We start from the raw sequence: 22,617 nt of genomic DNA, 5'->3' as shown, positions 1-22,617 counted from the left end.
ATCGTCCAGATAATGAGTGACTAATCCCACTCCTTCCAAATCCTGAAAACACCACTGTAAAAAGGTGCTAAACATCTCAAATAATGAACAAGAAACCGAACACCCCATAGGCAACATCCTATCCACATAAATTGCACCCCCAAATTGAATTCCCAACAGGGAAAAATCCTCTGGATGAACTGGCAACAACCGAAAAGCTGACTGAATATCCGATTTTGCCATTTCGGCACCACGTCCACACCTCCTCACCAAAGCCACCGCTTGATCCACTGACGCATAATGCACAGCCGTGTCCTCCACTGCAATGAAATCGTTCACTGAAGCACCCGCAGGCCATGACAAATGATGGATAAGCCTAAACTCACCCGCCTGCTTCTTAGGGACCACACCAAGCGGTGAAATCGTTAAATTAGGCAATGGCCATTCAAAGAAGGGGCCAATTATCCTGCCTAACATCAATTCCTTCCTCAACTTCTCTTCAATCACCTCTGGGTACAACCTCGCAGATTTCAAATTATTAGCCCACCTACGCAACCTGGGTCCTTGATAACACAACCTAAAACCTTCTTTAAAACCATAAAACAGAACTTTCGCCTCCTCAACCCTGGGATAACGCTGTAGCCAATACACAATAACACTTAAATCAATAGGAGAAGGCCCCTTTTCCCCCAACATGCTGAGTTTGTCCTCGACCTCTGTCACCACCTCTGAACTGCTGTCCCTGACCACTCCACTGCATACCCCCGAAGCACTGATAGGATGGATGCCTCCCACCACAGTGGGCACAATCGTGCCGAAATCTACACGGCTGCCTGTTGCAGAAGCCACTGTTAAAAGCCCAGCAAGATCAATTCCCTTGCAAGTAGCTACGCTGTCCGACACCCACCCCAAACTGGGTGGGACGCCCCTGAAAGGGCCTATACTGCACCGGCAGACCACTAGCTGTGTGCGTAGTTGGAGCATACCTCGCTGTCCTTAACCACTGCATCCACAGCTCATTATCAATTTCACCCCAGGCCTTGGACGGATCCATGGCTTTCCGAGCCCGAAACTCTTCATCGTAGCGGAACCAACCAAAGCCACCATAATCCATCTGGGCTCGCCGCACTACATCCATATACTTAAAAAGCGCCACACAAGAATCAACATGCCGCTCACAATAAACAATAGCATAAATGAGAAAAGCAGACGTCCAATTCTCTATGTTTGTAGGCACCCTAGGCCTCCTGAGTAACTCCCACTCCTCCTCCTTAGACCCTTCTTTTGCCTGAACTTCTCTATGGAGTAATTTGAAAACATCAACAAATTCCCCTTTCAAAATCCTCTCCTTCAAATTCTGGGTGAGATGCGCCCCCAAAGGCATCGCCACCCCCATATAAGGTAATTTTTTACCCTTCAATACGCCTCCCGAATTAACCACCGCCACCCTGTGTACCTCATCCGTTCCAACCTTCGAAGCATCCTCTTCCATCACCACTTCCGACTTACCTGCACCAGAGTCGACCAAATCCACCTGAATTGAGGCATCCACACCCCCTTTTGCCAGCAAACCCCCCATGGCACCCCTTAAATTGCCCCCGATCCCTTTTCCCACCTCACCTCTTGGTAGACACCCTTCTACAGCCTGACGTCGCCTTACAGGGTGATCGCCCCGGACCACCTCTGCCGCCGATTGCGCAATGTCAGTAACCACAGCCGAAGAAACCGGAAGAGCCCGATCTTCCATCTCTTCCTCGAAGTCCAGGTCCTCTTCTCCTTGGAGCTCCCACCTTCCCATAGCGCCCCGGCTAGTGGAAGGGACCTCATCTAATGAGCCCGCACCGTGACCCATTAGTGACATTGCTGACTCCCGCGTTGTCAGGTGAGCCGCTCCGGACTTCACCCTCTCTTCTCCCCGGTGTGCTAAAGGCGCCCTGGCCTTAACCGGCTGACTCTGACCATCAGAAGGCCGCCCAGCCTCCCGATGCACCGTCAACCCCTTCAGTCCGCCCTGAAACCGAGGAGCGCCACACCCAACGCCTACCTCCTCAACATCTCTCTGCCTCACCTCCTGTAAAACTTGAAACCTGCCTTTCTTCGATTCACCACTAGACTTACCCCAAACTCTACCCTTAAATATAGACCCATCCTGATCCACAAATTCAACCAGCTCACCTAAATCCAACCCTACCTCAACAACCTCACTCTCCTTCACCTCCTTGTGAAAACTACCCAACAACTCCTTATCTGCCAAACCATATCCTTCAAACCCTCCAACAAACTGACTATCAGAGCGCAATTCTCCCTCAACAACATCTAGGCCAAATGCCTCCAACCCTTCTTGCTCCTCATCAGATATAAAAATAACCTCCTCTGACCTTATACTTTGTCCTTGAGCCTCCAAATCCACCGCATTCCGATTAAATTTACGAGAAACCGGCACCTTTTCTTTTCCCACGATGGGCGCCGCCATTTTAAAATTGCCTCCTAACCGTCTTTCCTCTTAAATGGCTGCCGGGCGCCCAACTCTTTCTTTAGTCGGTTGGGCTTGCTCCACTGACTTGATGCGCCCCGCCCCTCCCTCCCGCACACCTTCACGCTGCGCCCCCTGCCTATGCAGCACCGCCTCCGCACTCGAGAGGGCCGCCCCTCTCCCTCCAGCCGCAACCCGCCGTGATAAAGAACCTCCCGAACGCCGTGAAGTCCTCCCGGCCCCCCTTTTGCGCGCAAACCAGATCGGGCTTCCCTGGACCTTCGCTGGAGTCTCGGCAATATTATCAGGTGAGCGCAACGCCTTCCTGCCCTCAGCGCTCTTAGCCTTTAATTTTTTACATTTTTGCGGCGAGGATGAGCACGCGATAACCGCCGCGCTCACTCCCCTCGCAGACAACCTTTTTGGTCTCCTCAATCCCACCCACGCCTCCTCCAAAACCCCCTCTTTTATTAAGTCCTCCCTACCCTCGTCCTGCAGCATTTTAAGAGCTTGAACTACCTTACTAGGCTCCATAATTTCCAACTAGACCAACTCTAATAAACTACCTACTGCGAATAACCCACAATGAAAACTACAAACCTATACTTTAAATTTGCAACGCCTACAACACGCCTACCCTCTGACACGAACACAACACCACGAGCACAACACGCCTACTGGGTGTGACGACGGCCAAAGAGGCCGCCCACACCCAGCCCCTGCCATATATACCCCTGCCCAATGCCCGCCTTATCCTGCCCTACCAACCAATCCCCCCAGACTCGGGCCGTGGACTGTACCACGGATGCCCGACAAGCCCGGGGGGAGACCGGGCAAGCCCTCAACTCCCCCCAAGCCCCCATTGCCCAGTGAAATATGGAAATTAGTTATGGGGTTTAGTATCAAATTCTCATTCCCTACAACAAGAATGAAGCGGAAACAGGAATAGCGGAAGAAGACTTAAGAGTCAGCTATGGCACATGAAGAGAAAGTTGTTTCTCTAGAGGACTGTTTTATACGGATTAACAGGATGTTATTTGGACTGTTGTTGTTTTAAGAACTCATGGGATATGTAGTCCTATTTTTAAAGTGCACTGTTAATTGGCCGGGTTGCAGAGCAATAAATAGAGAAAGTAAAATGTATAACTCTCGCCTCTGTGTCCTTAATAGAACTGAAAGTTTCCTTCACAAAAGCTAGACAATTTCACATTCTGTGCAACATACAATGTAGTCCAATAGTCATTAAAATCATCTTCTGATATGTGCAATATGTACTAACAAGAAAGTTTACTGCCCAGACCCACATTTCTTAATTCACCAAGGTGCCAAACTAGCACCACTTTAGCAATAACTGAGCAGCACTGTTGCACCTCTCCCAATGTGCTTCAACAAAAACTAACCACAACTTCACAACCACTGCACTTCTGTATCAAACTATACCTAAGTGAGATGCACCGGCATCAGCATTCAAGTACATTTTGTCACTAAACACATACCCTTCCAAACATAACTTCCTTCACTAACTGAAACGCTACTGTACAAGTTTCTGTCCACTCAAATGACACATTGCTATGGGACACAGCCCTAGAGTTCAATGTTCGGTGAACATATTTTGTCATATCACAGACATGAAACTCTGCAAGCTTAATAAAGCCCACTGGTCTCAACTTGCCATTGCAGATCCAACAAGAATGGCACTAGTCACATCTTGTTTGAGTTTTTCTCAAGTTTTATCTATCTCAAGCAACAAGTATTCTGTCTGATCTTTTTTCTCGGCTATAAGATTAGATTTTTTTCATCTGTATAATTTAAAAACCTTTTATGTGTAACTTCATACTCATTCCGTATACCATCCTGGAAGAAACACAATCCAGGGTCTTATTAAATATAGAGTGTACTGCCCCAGTTTGCACTGTGGTGCACCTTTAATTAGGTGCACTGAGCACAATCAGAGATAGCGCACCCTAATAGAGATAATGCACTGCACTCAGGAGAGCTCCTTAGTGAAAGGCAGAGCAGTTGTTTAAAGTACAGATCCCCCTGCAGGCTTGTGTAATGAGTGACTATCTACCTGCGGTAGGATTTTTGGGTGGTTGATGAGACAACCTTTTCCCCTTTCAGGGAGCATCCTCAGGGGTTAATTGGGGTGGGTCCATTAACCCCTTTTTACTGCAGTCAGTGCGCCTCGGCTGCCTTTGTGCCCACATCCATATTACGGCACAGGTGAATAGGGAAAGTGTTTCCCTCATTTGCATGAGGTGGCCCCTTAGTATTCAGCTGGCACTATGGCCCTCATTCTGACCTTGGCGGTCGGCGGAGAGGCGGCGGTCGGACCGCGAACAGACCGGCGGTCAGAAAAATGGCATTCTGACCGTGGCGGTCACCGCCGCGATCGACCGCCACTTCCCCACTCCGACCGCCACGGCGGTCATGACCGCCGGGCTGGAGTTTGCGCACTCCGGCCCGGCGGTCGTCCCAAGACCGCCAACGGTATCATGACCCTGCCTACCGCTGCGGTTTCTGGCGGTCGGGAACCGCCATGCGAACCATGGCGGTAAGCACTATCGAGGCCAGGGAATTCCTTCCCTGGCACTGATAGGGGTCTCCCCCACTACCCACCCGAGTCCTCCCCCCACACCCTCCACCCCCCTGCCACCCCCCAGAGGTGGTACGAACCCCCTCCCCACCCCCACCCCGACATGCACATACATGCACCCCGACATGCACACACCCCCAACATGCACATATACACACCCCCTACACACACATACACAACGGGGACACATACCCGCACACATACATGCAGACATGCGCACCTGCCGAACAGCACACATTACCCATAGACACAGCAGCACCCCCCGCCCACATACACGCACTCACACACCCCCTCTACACACTCACACGCACACCCCCATGCACGCCCACATCACACAACACCCCCCCTCCCCCTCCCCTCACGGACGGTCAACTTACCTTGTGCGTTGGTCCTCCGGGAGGCGACGGGAGCCATGGGGAGGTGACCGCCAACAGAACACCGCCAACAGAAGACCGCCACACAGATATGTGGGTCGTAATTCTGTGGGCGGTGTTCTGCTGGCGTGGCGGTGGAGGTTGACCAGTCTCCACTTTTCCGCCGACCGCCAGTGTGGCTGCTGGCGGTTTCCCGGCGGAACGCTCCCAGCGGTCGGAATGCGCACAGCGGCATACCGCCGCGGTCGGCGGTCTTCACCGCGGCGGTAACTCGGCGGTCTCGCGAAAAAAGACCGCCAAGGTCAGAATGAGGGCCTATATGAGCACTGGGGTAATTGAGATTACGCAAAGGGTCATGCAAGCATTTTCAGCCCCTTTTGTAATACAAAAGTGCCCAGAGGCACAGGAAGCAGGTACACATGCATGCTTCACCCCTGGGGCACTTTATGAAACATGGCCCTAAGAATCTCTCAGAACAACATACTCATTATGCACACAAAAAAAACATCATGGACACCATTCCAAATGTATTCTATTACATTTAAACACACAATCAGATGGTACACTGACAGTTTATGGAAAGATATGCAGGATGACCTGAAGAGGTCACCAGTGTGACGACCCACAACAACACAGGTGAACAATGGAAACTGCCTCACTGAAATATGTTAATGACAAACAATACAATTACGGTGTGGCTCCCAATCTCTTTAACTCGAACTTGTATGCTTAATCATGTCAAGATGCTTTGACTTTCGCTTGCTAACTTTCTCCTTCACCTCTTACTAATGTGAAGCTTAAAAGAAACGTCATTCTGGATGGCGCCCCTGTTATTTCCACCATAACCTATGGAGGAGTCATAGCATCTGTGACTGTCCCCTCCCTATCAGTAAGTCATTCCGAGCATTTAAATGGACCACTATATAATCAACAGTTTCTGTATCCCTGTTTGATCAATTAACTTGGCTGAACATATTAAACTTGTTTTCCCCTTTGTCCACTCTCACCATTCTCTCACCATAATCGTTCAGGCATTCTTTGCGCCTTTCACGCCATCACTTCCTCCTATCCCCGATGTCTTGATCACTTCCTTTCCAAAACCACCTCCAAACACCACTTCATTCACCAGCTCCAGTCATCCTACCCCAAGATCTCTCTTGGAGTGCCTGAAATTCTCTCCATGCTTGCTGATAGCTCCTCCTCGTAGATTCTGCTAAAGACATCTCCATGAGTGTAAGAACTCTCATGCCCCCAGACTTCTGTGGGGACCATCATCTTCACTTCCTCCGCTCCAGGAGCCAGACTGCAAAAGCGGTGCCACTGTGAATGAGACAATGAATCAGCTATAACATTGTTCGCTCTGGGCACATGAGGCCTCTTGATGACAATATTCTTTTGCAGGCACAACATAAATCGCCATAGCAACCTTAGGTCCTGTGCCCTTTGTCTGTTCATTAGCTCCATCACCATCATGCTATCCACATGAAACATCACTGTCCTGTTTGTCAGCTCGTCACCCCACACTACCAGCACCACCAGTAACGGAAAACACTCCAGGAATGCAATGCTGCGTCCTTGCTGCAACCATTGCGGCGACCAACTTTCTGCATACCATCTGCCCCTCCAAAATAGGCCAAAGCCATGAGCCCCCACTGCATCAGAAAAAAATTGCACCTGCCACGCCATCCTCTCCTCCTGAAATCACATTGGCACACCATTTAATTAATCCAGAAAAGAGTGCCAGACACCCAAATCCACCCTCACTGCCATGGGCATCCGTATGCTATGATGTTATAACTTGGCACCAGCCACAGCCAAGCCTAGCCGTCTGCAAAAAGTACACCCCCTCCACATTACTCTGTACGCAACGTTTAGAAAACCCAACAGCTTTTGCACTTTTCAGAGCTCCAAGCATCTTTCACCAATCACTTGTTTGAAAAAACACTGTGGCCCTCATTCGGACCTTGGCAGTATATACCGCCTACTGCCGTGGAGTCGGCCACCAAAAGACCGTCGCTGAAGCTACCAGCCGTCCGCCGTATCATGACCACAGCCAGATTTCTGCCAGAAGGATGGCAGAAATCCAGCTGTAGCCATGCCGGCGGATGGCGGTAAGGTGGCGCTGCTGCTACCAGCAGCGCCACGCCAGTAGACCGCCGCCAGCCGTATTATGAGAATTAATACGGCCTGACGGTGTTCTGCTGGCGGACACTGCTGCTGGCAGCAGCACCTGGTCCCGTCTCCTGCCGGAGGACCCCCTGAATCCAGGTAAGTGGAAGCGCCGACAGGGGAGGTGGGTGGGGGTGTTGTGTGTGTGTGGGGGGGTGTGTCTATGTCTGTGCATGCATGTATGCGGGTGTGTGTTGTGTGTTGTATGTGTGTGCATGTTTGGGGGTGTGAGTGTATGTATGTTGAGTTGTGTGAATGCGTGTCTGCGTGTATGTTTGTAAGTGTGTGTGGATGTGTGAGTGATTGGATGTATGCATGCGTGGATGAATGTTGGAATGGGTGTGTGTATGCGTGTGTGCATGTGTGAAGGGAGGGGTGTGTATGAAGAGGGTCTGGAGAGGAAGGGGGTAGGGGAAACCTGGGGAGGGGGAGTGGAGGAGGGCAGGGAAGACCCCTATCAGTGACAGGGAAGGGATTCCATGGTTTTCGTGGCGGTAAGGATGCCACGAAAACCCTGGTGGTAGGTGGTGTCATAATCCTGCAGGTGGACAAGTGATGGCCGCCGGGCTGGAGATTGAAGTCTCCAGCCTGGTGGTCGTTACCGCCGGGGCGGTCGGTGTGGGAAGCCAAACCGCCAATGTCATAATATGGAGGAAAGTACCGTCAGCCTGTTGGCAGTACTTTCCTCCATATTAACGCCGACCCCCAGGGTCATAATGACCCCCTGTATCTCCTGCACCTTAATCCGTAGCAGTATTGCAATCATGTTAACTGTGTCTAGTTCAATGCCCAGAAAAGTCAACATTATACTGGGCCTTCTATCTTTTCCGGTGCCAGTGGCACCCCAAATACCTCTGCATGTCCTCAAACTATCACAATCCTCTGCCACAATCACCAGATTCTGCCTTTTCCACAAACAAGAAATCATCCAGATAGTGCTCACTCCATTTCATGAAAACCCATTACAAAAAGGAGCTGAGCACCTCAAAAAGGGCACAAGAGAAAGCACAACCAATTGTCAGCACCCTAGCCACACAGATGGCTCTCTCAAATTGCATCACCAACAAAGGAAAATCCCCTGGGTGGATACACAACAAACCAAATGCTGACCTAATATCACACTTCGCCAGCTGTGCTCCTTGATCACACTGTCTGACCAAATCAGATGGCATCATGCACTGAGGCATAGACCACCCTAGAATCCTCTGTGGCGATGAAGTTGTTAACTGATGCACCTTCAGGCCAGGACAATTGATGTTTCAACATGTATTCCTCTTCCTGCTTTTTAGGTGCTACCCCCAAAGGAGATATGATTAAGTCAGGCAACGGCCATTAATAAAAGGGACCCACAATCTTGCCTTCTTGCACCTCCTTTTGCAATTTTGCCACCACCACCCCTGGAAGTTTCTTGTGCTGACCACAAGTTGTCATCCCACCTGCGCCCTCTGGGTCCTTGATATCCTACCTGGAATCCCTCAGGCAATTCCTATTCTAGCCTCATTGCCATTTCTACATGTAGATATTGTGCCAGTCACAGTAGAAACGCTTCCAATTTAATTGGCATAGGAGCCCCTTGGACCAAAGGGGACCCGTTGTCCTCTGCACCTACCTGCCTTCCACAGCTCTGCTGGGCTGGCCAAGGTAAAGCATTGTGTGATGGGATGCTGGCCCCCGCATTTGGAGCACTCAAGCTTACATTTGCAAGGGTTCCTGTTGCAAAATCCCTTGTTAAAATTCCAATATGTCCCGGATGTACCCCCTGTGTAAACATGTCTGGACATGTTACTGGCAGCATTACTCTCCCTATGTTGAGCGAGACATGGCTGAAAGGGCTTTTAAGTAATGGGCAAGCCACCCGACATATGGGTAGACGCTGTAGATTGGGCTGACGTCATTCACTGCATCCTCATCTCGGAATCAACATCCCCCCACGGCTTATCAGGTTTTACGATGACCTTGGCCCTAAATTCTTCATCATAACTGAGCCAAACAAACCCCCCAAAGTGTATTTCATGCCTCCCCGATAATGTCCATGCATTTAAATAAAGCAATGACCCTGTCTGGGAATTTATCACAGTAAACGCTGGCATATATAAAAAATGCTGGCGTCCAATTGTCCCTAGTAATGGGAACTCTGGGTCTCCTGGCCAGCTCGCTCTCTTGTCCTTCGAACCTTCCTTAGCCTGGATGTCCATGTGTAGCAGTTAAATACTTCCACATACTCATGTTTCCATATCCTGCTCTTGGTCTTTTCAGATAAGTGTGACCCCAGTGGCATGGTGCCCCATGTAGGGTAATCGCTTCTTGTGCCCGGCCCCTTCTTTGGTCTCCTCGCTCTCCCCATCTCCCATCTTTGAGGAAACTGCCTAGACCCCCGCACTGTCCTCACCTTTCATGCAGGTGTTCTCTTACCCAGGCTCTCCCTCCTTTCCGATCACTCCATCCACCACATCAATTGATTTACATGACTCAGAACCATTCTTCTGTGCATCCCACTAGGACCACCAGTCCTTCTTACTTGCCGGCATTCCCGCAGCATTCCTCCTCTGTCAATGGCTCCCCACGTCTGACTGTTTCTGCTGCCCTTGTGTGCCTCCATTGTTCGCACTTGACTCCTGTAAGACACCTATTCTCGCAGCCTGTGTCATGCTCCCAGAAACCACCACCACTGTCTCACCTTCTCGTGCCTTTTTGTGGATCTTACTGTCCTCCCACTCATCACTCTGATCCTCATAGTCTAGTTCCAGTTTATCCATGCCCTCACTCACATCATGCTACACTTGTTACTTCATTCTCTCCTCTGTAAAAGTAAGACTGGCCCCCTCAGGAGACGAAAGTGCCTTAGGCGGAGGGTGACGTGTATGTTCCTTCAGTGTAGGGAGGGCTGCAGAGAAACCCCATATTACTTCCAACCAACATCCTGGGGCCGTCATGTACCCCACTGGTGTCACTGTCCTTCTGACAACCTCACCTGCTGGATTTGAACCACTGTCTACTAGGCCACTCCAGCTGGGTGGGTTATTGCTGCCACCAGGCCCATGAGCCGCACCAGCTCCTGCTGCCTGACCTCTCTCCACTGTATCCTCAGATACCCACAGCCAATGTCCCTCTGAACCCTGACTCTCCGACCCACTCCTAGTCCCACTCTTAGCTGGCACCCCCTTCACCTTTTTTACCTTCTGCATCTGTTCTACCCCATACTCCCTGGCTCTGTACATTTTCTCCCACATGGCCTCCGTTTCCTTCACTGCCCTGCAGTGCTCCCTGTTCCTGGCCTCCAAATCCACCATCTGTTACCTGCTATACTGGTCACTCACCACACCAATCTGCCCCACCTGTCCGTCGCCCCCTAGCATCCCATCAGCAGCGAGTCCTAGGCTACTCCTCATTGCACTCCCTCCTGTCTCACCCTGCCCTCCCCCAGTCTGCTTCCTCTGTGCCCCTGTCCCCTGCCTGTCCCACCCCATGTCCCCATGGTCAAATCTGATGGAGCCGCTATCATTGGAAGCCCGGGTGTCCCCATGGCACCGCTACCCAGGCAGTCCCCTCCCCTACCTCCGGGGTGCTTGCCCCCACACCTGCCTACACTTCACCCCGTGACTTCCCCCAAAGGCCCACATGAGCTGGCCTTACTTTTGCCATTGGGTGTGCTCTAGGCCGCGGCCGCTACACCTCTCAACACAACTCACATCAGGTGCACCCTGACCACCCAGAACTCTTTGAGCACTTCTGGCCTGGTCAGGTCTGCACGCCTGGCTCCTTCAAGGCCACGTAGCGCTTCCTGCACCACCTCCGCTTCCTTTCCACTCCATCATCGCCGTCCAGTCCACAATGCGATTAGCTGCTAAAGCCCACGGTGCCAAACTCCTCTCCACGTTCCTTCCTACTAGTTGGTAGAGGGCATCACTTCCTCTTCTGACTCTTTATATAGCTTTTTGCTCCTCCCTACACTGCCCACCCACAACCCGATCAATCCTGTCCTCACCTCCCTCCTCCACAAAGACTCCAGCAGGAAGACTGATCTGCGACTAGCTTCCCCCAGGACCTTCCATTGTGAGTGGGAGGGTGTGTGTATATGTTTGGTGTGAACTATTGAAATGTAGGGGTCGAGTGTTTCTGTTCTTTTTTGAGTAGTGCTAACTTGCAATCGGTAAAGAGAAGGTTGGTTTCTCAGCCTGGATAACGATATTACTAACAAAATAAATGCATCTTGTGGTCAGACTGAACTGTCGATCATATGAGATGCCCGTTGTTTGGGGGGGAGGGAATTAAACCTCTGTGCCCGCAACACAAGTGAACAATGCATTGTGCAGAGGGTAAGGGCTCGACCGAGCTGCATTGATCGGGCACTTCCACCCCGTTGTCTCTAGGGCTGTATTCTTTTATTTAGAAGTTTTAAATTGGCACTAACAAGCCCAAAGGGCTTCATTGTTAATTGTGCGATTTACAGGCTTATAACAATACAAACCTGATACAAGAATAACGTTTTGAGTTAGTCAGAATCAGTACTTCACCATTTAAATGTCTTAAGAGAAATTGAGTATTTCTACATTATGCAACTGATTAGGGCTAATGGCATCATAAATAAGCTGCAACCTTGCAGCTGGACTTCTCCATCTGAAGCAATTCTGAAGCGCAGTGAGCCAAGAGTGGGAAGTCTGGTGTGGGGACAGCCAGTGGGTGAGGGGGACCTGATGTAGGATGGCTAGTAGAGAGAGGGCTTTGTGTGGGGTTAGCCAGAGGGAAGGGAATGATGGTATGGGGTGGCTGGAGGAGGAAGACAGGGGGAATGGGGAGATTCTTTGCTATGGTGTGGCGGTAGAGAGACGCTGTGGTGTTAGGGCTGTAGAGGAGTGACATATTGGTGTGTGGGGTGCTACGGGTTGGCTTGGGGAGGGATACCTTAGTATGCGTTGGCACAGTGCGAGAGGCTAAGGGTGAGAAGCTGTGCTAGTCTTGATCTAGGAAGGACAGAGGAGAGAGGTCCTGATGTGATGGATGCTTTGATATGGGGTGCTAGCGAGAGAGGCCTTGGTTGGGTAGCACTTGAAGCTAAGTGATGGAAGCCAACATACGTCATGTTGTGAACAGCTGCACCCATTTATAGAGTGCCTGCTGTGAGCTGAGCAAAACACGTCGGTATCCATTTAAGAAATGAACATCCGAGATAAGCATCTTTTAAGTCTCTCCTTAACAGTGTTATGAACAAAAGTACATTTTACTCACTTTACTCACACCGTATGTCTTCAGAGCACTATACATTAATCAGTGATTTCATTGTCCACCTCAATTTTGATAATTTAGCTTCAAAAGTTTAAAAATTAGAACCGGTCCACGGAGTCCGTGATGTGCAGTTCCCTATGAGTTTAGTAATTTATTCTGAGCTATCTTGCAGGCATGTGTGTCACATGACATTCCAATGCAGTGAGAGGCATTGTCTATGTTTAATTCCTGCTTGTGCCCTCAGTTTTCCCAGCATCTTTTACTCCCACCTACGTTCAATCATTCTTGTCTCCCACAGCTGTCTGGGAGGTGAGGCTCATTGCTTCAGATGGATATGGTCCTAAAAAAACATCCCCAACACACTTTACTGAAGCCGGTATCTTCATGAGACTACTTTTCTAATGGGTGAGTCAAGCGACTGAAAACAAACATGAGACCCTGGTGTCTGATGCTCTTGGCACCCCAATCACCTCCCCAAACAACAGACTTGTTTTAAACAGATATGCATCGCTCCATGGCTATAGCCATCAACCTACCACAGAATGCCTTCAGCCTCTTTCTACAGTCTTTAAATCCAGACTTATCCCACAGTACGCAGTTAGCACCTCACACTCTTTGCACATCCTGCCCCATTACTCCCTCAGTGTCTCCTTACCTTAGGGAGTATCTCTCAGTGGTCAGTAAAGTGAGAATCAGATTTGGGGGTCTCCTGGGTAGGATGGACACGGCCTGGGGGCCTCGTGATTCTATCATTCCCAGGCTTGTTCATCCAGGAACCATCCTCAAACAGATGCCTTCAATTACTGGGTGAAGCTCGACAGGTGGCTGTAAGAAATCGGGTTGTTGGTTGAAAGGGTGTTACCCCTTGTCAAGCAACAACTACAATTCCAGTCAGGGTGAACCACAAAAAGTACTAAATTAACCACCTGTGCTTAACCCTCTGGTAGCTTGGCACAAAAGTAGTCAGGCTTAATTTAGAGGGAACGGGCAAAGTATTTATGCAGCACCCAACAGTAATAAAGTAAAAGCACAACACATGAAAAATCCTTCACTAATCTAGACAATTAGAGCACATTTTAATAAATAAATAGACACAAAACCAACAGAAGAAAAATCAGTAGAGCTGGATATATGCAATTTAAAAGATTTCAAATAAGAAAGTCATCTAAAAGTATAAAGTGGCAATCACAGTTACCTGGTCGTGCGAGGGCACAAGTTCAGGCCGATGGAGCACGGGCCGGATATAGGGGGTCATTATGAACATGGCGGTAAACACTGTCGCCCACCGTGGCGACGGTGAACAGAAACCCGCCTTATAAAGATGCCAAAAACAGAAACCGCCAACATATTTGTTACCACCGCCAGGGCCTTGTCGGTGGAAAGGCTGGCCATCCCACCCGCCACCGCTGAGCACACAAATCCCCGCCCTCCAAATATTGATACACAAATCACTGCGGCGGTAAATGGATGCCGAACGACCATTGGCGGTACAGACTGCCACGGCCAGCAATGGGACCCAACAGCAAGAAAGGCACACATTGGCAAGTTTGAAACCCACACACCTGACAAACATCCACAACACTAGAAAACACTCACATACACACTCCACAATCCTTTGCATCGCCAATAGGAGAAGCTAGACTGACAACTCTACAAGCAGACGCTGAATGCAACAACACACAACTCACACACCCAACCACACAACAGCACCCTCATCAATATCCACACAACACACCACCCACAACACACACCACGGTACCCCGTAAGCATACACGCTTCACAGAAAGGGAGTTAAGAACAATGGTGGATGAGATACTCAAGGTCAAGCCCCAAATATTCAGGGCACAGGTCCAGCACACACCCATCGCCAGGAAGATGGAGTTAATGCAGACAATAGTCAACTAGGTAAACGCAGTGGAAAACCATCCACGCACAAGGGATGACATCCGCAAGAGATGGAACAACCTGAGCAGGAAGGTGAGGTCTATGGCATTGAGGTACAACATTGCGGTCCAGAAGACTGGGGGAGGACCCCCACCAACATCTCCCGACTACACCGACTGGGAGGAAAAGGTACTGGCCATCCTGCACCCTGAGGGCCTCACTGGACTCACTGGAGGAATGGGCTCGGGTAAGTCATCTACAGTTGGCCCATATCCACCACACCTGTAATGCATGCACCACCTCACCCCTCCAACTACCACCAGGACCACGCCTCACCCTGGCCCCAATCACTACATCCTGTCACCTTGCATGCCCACAAACCCACCAACAGGCCCACATCCCTCCCCCTGTGCACAGCCACCCACACCTGCAAGGCATCATAATAGCACTACACCACCCACAATGCACATCCACATCCCATGCTAAATGCAATGGCAACCTCACAAAAGGACCCTGCATGGCCCAACAGTGGAAAACCTGCACAAAATAGGCCTGCCCTGTACACCCCATCCGATTTTGTAAATGTGGCATACATGTCCATTCCCCCCCCCACAGGCACCACCACCCATGTCACCCTGACAGAAAGGCCAAGGAGTGCCAGCGCCCCACATGGAGACAGAGGCACCACTCAGGACACTGGAGAAGGAACTCTGGACAGTGAGGAATACCCTGGCCCATCACACAGTCTTGGACTGCCACCATCCAGCAGCACCACCCAGGACACCACTGACACCCCTACCACCCAGCCACCAACTTCAGCACATGGCAAACGACCCCACACCAATGTATCTAGGCCACAGACTGGTGGAACACAAGTACAGAGGCCACAGTCTCCACCTACCAACAGGCAGGATGATGATGGCCCAAGTACAAGTGGTTCCACCAGACCTGTGCAGGGGACACAGGCACAGGGGGCTATAGCCAGTAGGAGGGCATCAGTGGCCCAGGGGGGGAGGCCAAAGGATGGATGCTGCAGCCCAGGAAGTGATCTCTGACGTCATGGGAGCATACCACCATACACAAGACAGGATGGGCCAGATCGTGGCCACACTGGAGCAGAATCAAAGGCTGCAGATAGCACACCACCAAGAGGCCAAGAAGCAGTGGAAACAGCTCAATGCCGCCATGGTCACTATTGCAGGGGCACTGCTGCACCACTTCCCAACCCAGCCTGAGACCCCCACAAACCAGGAAGCCCCTACCACAGACCACGACACAGACCAGTCATCATCAGCAGCAGCAATTGGACTGGTGCCACTGTCTAATGACACACGGGAGACCAGCACCCCTACCCGTACAGCCCAACTCCAGGCACTCAAACGGCCCCTCAGACCCAGATATGGCACTGGTACACCTGCCAAGACCAAGGCACCGTCAAAGAAATTACTCTGACATGAACTGTCTTCCAAGTTAGCCACTTAACCACCATCCTCACCGGCCAATAGCAACTCAACAACTAGTAAAATACAGATGGACATATAACCACTGCCACCAATCGCTGAGACCATGTAGCCAGTATGGACATCCACCATCAGCCCACTCCCATCACTGTAAAGAGCACCAATGCATCCATGACACCTATTAAAACACATGTACACCAAGGTCAATGTCCCCTGTCATTAATTGAATCAAATGGAAGTGTGAATGCATTTCCCAGTTAAATTCAATAATCAGACCTTTATCGCATGAATGGCACCCCACGCACAACATGGTGTGGAGTAAACAGAAATGTCTAACAAGTTGTTTATCATGTCACATGGCACTTGAAAATCATGTTAAAGTGTAAATGGCTACAGACCCCCCCCCCACCCCGCTAGAGAATAAGTCAGACCAACAGTATGCAGTACAGACAACATCATCAGCGAACAATACCTCTTAGTCACTGGAAGTATAGTTGGATCAGTTGGTTCCTGGAGTGTACATCTTCCCCCTCTTCATCATCACCATAACACTCTCATCCCCTCTCAGAGGAAGCTGGTCTGGATATACAGCACCCTCCTCCTCCAAGAGGGGGGTAGATTTTCTCACAGCCACGTTGTGCAGCATGCAGCAGGCCACCACTATTCTACACACCTTCTCAGGGCCATAGCACAGGGAACCCCCAGAGATATGGAGGCAACAGAATCTAGCCTTCAGGAGACCCATAGTGCGCTCAATCACCCTCCTAATGCGTCCATGGGCCTCATTGTAATTCCTCTCAGCATCTGTTCTAGGATTCCTCACTGGTGTCAGGATCCAATACATGTTGGGGTAGCCAGAATCACCTGCAAAAGTGGGCAAAACATGACTGTAACTAGCTACCCTCAGTTGCAGACAGCCTGGCTGTCAGCTATGTACAGAATAAGTGTCAGCCACACTCACCTATGATCCATCCTCTGTCCCCTTGTAGTTGTTCCATCATGTGTGGCACACTGCTGTTCCTCAGCACAAATTAATTATGGACTGATCCAGGGAACATGGCATTCACATGTGAGATGTACTGGTCTGCAGTACACACCAGTTGAATGTTCATGGAGTGGAAGTTCTTCCTGTTTCTGTACACTTGTTCACTTACTCTTGGGGGGATGAGAGCTATGTGGGTGCCATTGATGGCACCTATCACATGGGTAATGTTGGCAAAGGCATAAAAGTCTGACTTGATAGCAGGTAGTTCAGCACTTTGGGGAAACCTCACATATGACTGCAGGTGTTATACAAATGCATCCAGGAATCTGGACAGGACAAGGCAAAACATTGGCTGTGAAAAGTCTGCACCCATGCCCATTGTCACCTGAAATGAGCCCGTGGGCAGGACATGGAGTACAGAGAGCACTTGCACTTCAGTAGGGATGGCATGCTGATTCCCATTAGCCGGTCTCAGTACTGGATCCAGTAATGCACAAAGATCATGAATAGTAGCACAAGTGAGTCTGTAATTGATAATGATGTGATGTTCCACCATGGTCTCCAAATCAACATGTGGTCTGTACACAGATGGGGCCCTCCCTCGCCACATGGGTCTGTACCTAGGAGGAGTGGAGAACACATGTGAGGTACACAATTCATTTGCACAGCATGTTGTGTAATTAACACTGCTGTCAAACATTTAGGTGACACATAATCAATGTAGGATGTTAAACGGTAGTGACATGTCCTAACTGATACATCTGGACTGTTGTGGTGAGTAAATAGTCTTTAGGGCATGCGTTTGAGGGCTGGGGTCCATAGGGCCTGCATGGGGCCCACGACCAAATAATAACTGAGTAGTAGTTCGCAATATGTCAGCTCTCTGTCATCCAGATATGTAGCAGTGGAAGTGACCTAATACCACTAGCGGTTATCGTAATGGCGTAAGGCGGTGTTCACCGCCGGGCACCCATTCATTGGTTAACATGGTTGTCAATGGGGAATACGGGCCTATCGTGATCGCTGCAGACACAAGGGGGTGAGTACCAAGACCATATAATGCCTCCTTGATGGATGTCTGAGGGTGCTGTAGTATGTATGCTGTCTAGTGGCAGGGACACTGACTGATGTCATTTAGCATTATGGCCCCCATGGGCAGTTAGATGATAAGGGGCAGGTCCGCAGTTCTTCAGGTCCTTCTGTAATGTTGGAGATGGTTGTATACCAGGGTTGTGGCTACTAGTCAGGGGCATAGCCATGAGGATAGCTGTAGGTGCTGCATTTTGGTGTATTAGCTGGGTGAGAGTATGGGTGAACCAGATATGTACATCCATTCAGATGTTAATATTCTCTCTCCTGTTTTGTCTCCCCAACCCTTATCTCTTATGTTGTCTGTGTACATCAGCATAATCTGGCGAGGGAGCAGTGGCACCGGCAAGTGGGGATGCAGCGGCCCATGGTTCCAAGGAGGCAGAGTCTACCGATGCCAAAGGGACCAGTGGGTTGGAGGGCGAGAGTAGTACCATGGGGAAGGAAACTACCACTGGAGGTAGAGACTCTGATACCTCCTCCGATGGGAGCTCCATGGTGGTGGCAGACCCTAGTGGACCCACCCAATCTTTGACATCTTCCGCCATCCCCCATGCCATCACCGCCCTCCCATTGCGCCCCACCCAGTTGCCTGTGCCTGCTCACCCAGAAGGGTGGGAGTCTCCTTTGCCCCAGGCACTTCATCCCCTGCCCCAGTCAGCCCTCCCGGCTGCCCTCACAGAGGAGGCTATAGACCTCCTGAGGACAATCTCTGTAGGGCAGACAACCATTGTGAATGCCATCCAGGGACTAGCATCCCAGATGCAGCAGTGCAATGCATACCTGGAAGGCATTCACAGTGCCATGTCTGGCCTACAGAGATCTTTTCAGGCTCTGGCCTCCTCTTTGACGGCAGCCAGTGTCCCTGGTCTTTCTGTCACCCCTCCAATCACCTCTACCCCTTCCAGCACCCCACTACCTTCACCCATCCCAAGCACATGTTCAGACAGCCATGCACACACCTCAACACACAAGAAGCGCACAGAGAAACACAAGCACCACACTTCCCACCACAGGCATACACACAGCTAACATACAAAGCACACACAACAACATCCACTTCCCCCACTGTGTCCACCTCTTCCGCCTCCCTGTCTGTCACCTCTACATGCACACTCAAAGGTACTGGACCCTCATCCACTGTTAGTGATCCCATTCTTGCAATCACCACAACATCAGACATCCAGTCATGCACCCCGGACACCATACCTGCACTCACCACAACAACTTTGAGTAACACTTGCAGCACACTCACCAAACTTGCAGACACCCAGACAACATCCATTTACACTGGCAGCCTGTCTTGTCCCACTGTGTCCAGCCCCCCTCCTCCCATTACACTCAGATGTTCCCAGTCACCCACCCAACACACATCCACCACACCTCAGCATACTGTACAGGCACCTGCATCCACGTCACGCACACCTACACCTGTTACAACCACTCCCTCTACCTCCACTCTCACACCTTCCTCCAGGTCCACCGACTGCCCCTAAGAAACTTTTCCTATCCCGTGTAGACCTTTTTGAACCCACTGGTCCACCCCGTCTTGTCCCTAAACGTGCACACCTCCTTGCCCTGTCCACTCCTTCCACGTCCAAGTACGCCCCTGTCTGCCCTTCCCATTCCCGTGCACCTTCCCCTGTGAGCAAGAGGCCCTGTGCTGGCCCTGGACCATCTGCCACCCCCCGGTCCAAGCCCGCTCCCCCACCTTCCAAGATTAAACCAAAACACCCTCCACCTCCCAAACGTAAGCCCCCCCTCCTAGATGTAAGTCCCCACCCCTGCCACCCCCTGCCCTGTTCCCTGAGGTGCCTGGCTGCCCCATTGATGCCCCTTTATGGTGGAGTATCATGTGCACATGTGGGAGACAAGTTCAGGCCCTTTGGGCCCATCATCCTTTTTGATATGGACTGGCCATTGGCCTAATTTGGACAATCTGTTGCTCCTGGAGCTTTAATAAAGTTTGTGTGCCCAGTGTTGGTGTTGGCACACTCTGGATATGTGGTTCCTTGTTTCATTGTGGGGGGGTGTTGTGCACATGTGGGTACTTTGGGAAGGTTGTCTTGGGCTTGTGTCGGGTAAGTACCTCTTGCTCAGGTCTGTATGGCTTGTGATGTTGTGATGGGTTGTGGGTGCATTGCATTGCGGGGTGGGTGGAGTGGGTGGGTATGTATCTGTGCCCTTTCTTCCCTTGTTTAGTAGGTTGTGGTACTTACCGTTATCGTCTTCGTCTGTGGTCACGGTCGCTGAGGTATATGGCAAGGAGCAGCACGGGCATGATTTCCAAATCTCTCTCCATGTCTGCTCCGGTGTGTTGTGTGAGCCTCTGGTGAGTGTTTCCTTTTATTTGGTTTGTTTCCTCCAGGCTTTGCGTGGCGGTGGTTCCCGCCCCGGAACTGACATCGGTCTATTGCTTCATTATTTGTTGGGCGGTTAGGGCCTTTCCGTTGGCCTGTGGGCGGCCTCTTCCATCGTTGTTGACACTCCTCTGCTGGCGGTGGGTGTTTTTCAGGCTGCCTGTTTTTCATGTGCTTCATTATTTGGCAGCCCACAACACCCGCCTGTTGGCGGTAGTTACTGCCACCGCCGGCAGTGCGGTCTTTCCTGCTGTGTTCATAATGAGGGCCATAGTGACCAAGTTAGTACTGTTGAAAAAATTACCTTCAAATTCCAGTGTAAAGAGTTTCATTCATGGTTGGGCCAGTGAGGAGCAAGGAGAGTGTTGCAGATGGTCATCAATGTAGCACAAAGAGCAGGATAGGCATCACAGATGGTTGTCGCTGTAGTGCGATGATCTTATTAGGTGCAGCGGACAGTCGTTGCTAGAGATTCACGTTGGCGGCCACTGCAAGCTATTGATGCTGTAACACAAAGTGCAGGTCTTGCACTGCCAGGCACAGCTGGCAGTCACTATGGCATGAGGAGCCAGGTTCACCAAAACTTCGCCTTGGTGGCGGTGCAGGCAGAAAGATCTTGCAGTGGATAGGCCTGAATGCATTTGTCAAGAGTCAAAGCTTCAGAATTACTCCTTTTCTTTAGAGAGGAGCTCAACTGAGGCTACACCAGTGGTCCAGGACCTGAGGAGCACCTCTGGGGGGATCATGAAGTCACTTCAGCATAGGCCGGCAAGGTTCAGACAGATCCAGTAGCAGGTCTAGACAGGCCTGGCACCTGGGTAGTTGCAGGGAGCCTCTGGTGCTTAATACGTCCCTGTAGCTCAAATCAGGAGGTCAGTCCGCTGACCCTTGGAGTCACTTCAGCCTGGGATGAAGGGTGTAGGTCTAGTTTTCCCTATAAAAAAGGAGGGCAGCAGGCCACAGAGCAAGCAGATTAGCAGGGCAGCAGAGTGGCAGTGCTTCTGAAGCAAAGCAGCTCAGCTTCTGTAGCATCCCCAGGTCCAGAAGTGCACTGAAGAGTTCGGTATGAGAGTCCAATATTTGTATCTGGTGCCTACTTTGTAGGGGAAGTAGAAGTTTCAAGATAATTCCCTTTGAAGTCCTTGAAGTTTCCTGCCTTCCTTGCCCTGGATCCAAGCTGGCTGCATGGGAAGGCAGGGTAAAGCCTATTCAGTTGCAAGTGGGGCTGTGCCCAGTTCTGCCCCCCATCCTTCCTGTTGATGGTCCATACAAGCAGATCTAATCCCTCTATTGTGTTTCCATCTAGGAGGCATAAACAAAGTCCAACTGTCAGTTACATCCAGTCATGTTACCCAGGAGCAGGGTACAGGCACCAAATAACTTAGACCATGAAAATGCCAGCTTTGTAAAAGTGGCATTTTCCAAATTGTAACTTAAAATCCCACTTTGCCATTAAACATGGTTTTAATTACATTTTCCCAGACACCAGACATGAAGTGGCTACCTGTTCCCAATCAAAGGTTAATAATTATTAAATGCAATAATGCAACTCAATGTTATCCTGTGGGAAGGTAGGCCTCACAGTAGTGAAAAATGAATTTAGATGTTTTCCACTCCCAGTACATGTAAAACATCAAAGTACATTTTAAACCTTTTAATTACAATGTACCTGCACTTTGGGCTATGTAGGACCTACCTTAGGTGCGACATATGCAATACAATTGGAGTTTAGGTCTTTGAAAAGGGGGATGCGTCACCAAGTTGAATCTGCAGTTTAAAACTGCATTAAGGCTCAATGGCAGACCTGGGACACGTTTTAAGGACCTCCTTAAGTGGGTGGTACAATTAGTGCTGCAGCCCCACTAGTAGCGATTAATTTACAGACCCTGTGTATAAGGTATAGCACGCTACTGGGGACGCAAAAGTAAATTAAATATTCTAGTCAGGTATAAGCTACTTTTACCATGTCTAACAGAGTGGCACAAGTACTTTAGCAGTGGTTAGCTGTGGTAAAGTGCACAGAGT

Source organism: Pleurodeles waltl, chromosome 10, assembly GCF_031143425.1.
Source record: "Pleurodeles waltl isolate 20211129_DDA chromosome 10, aPleWal1.hap1.20221129, whole genome shotgun sequence".
Lineage (NCBI taxonomy): Eukaryota > Metazoa > Chordata > Amphibia > Caudata > Salamandridae > Pleurodeles > Pleurodeles waltl.
This window is presented reverse-complemented; position numbering follows the sequence as displayed.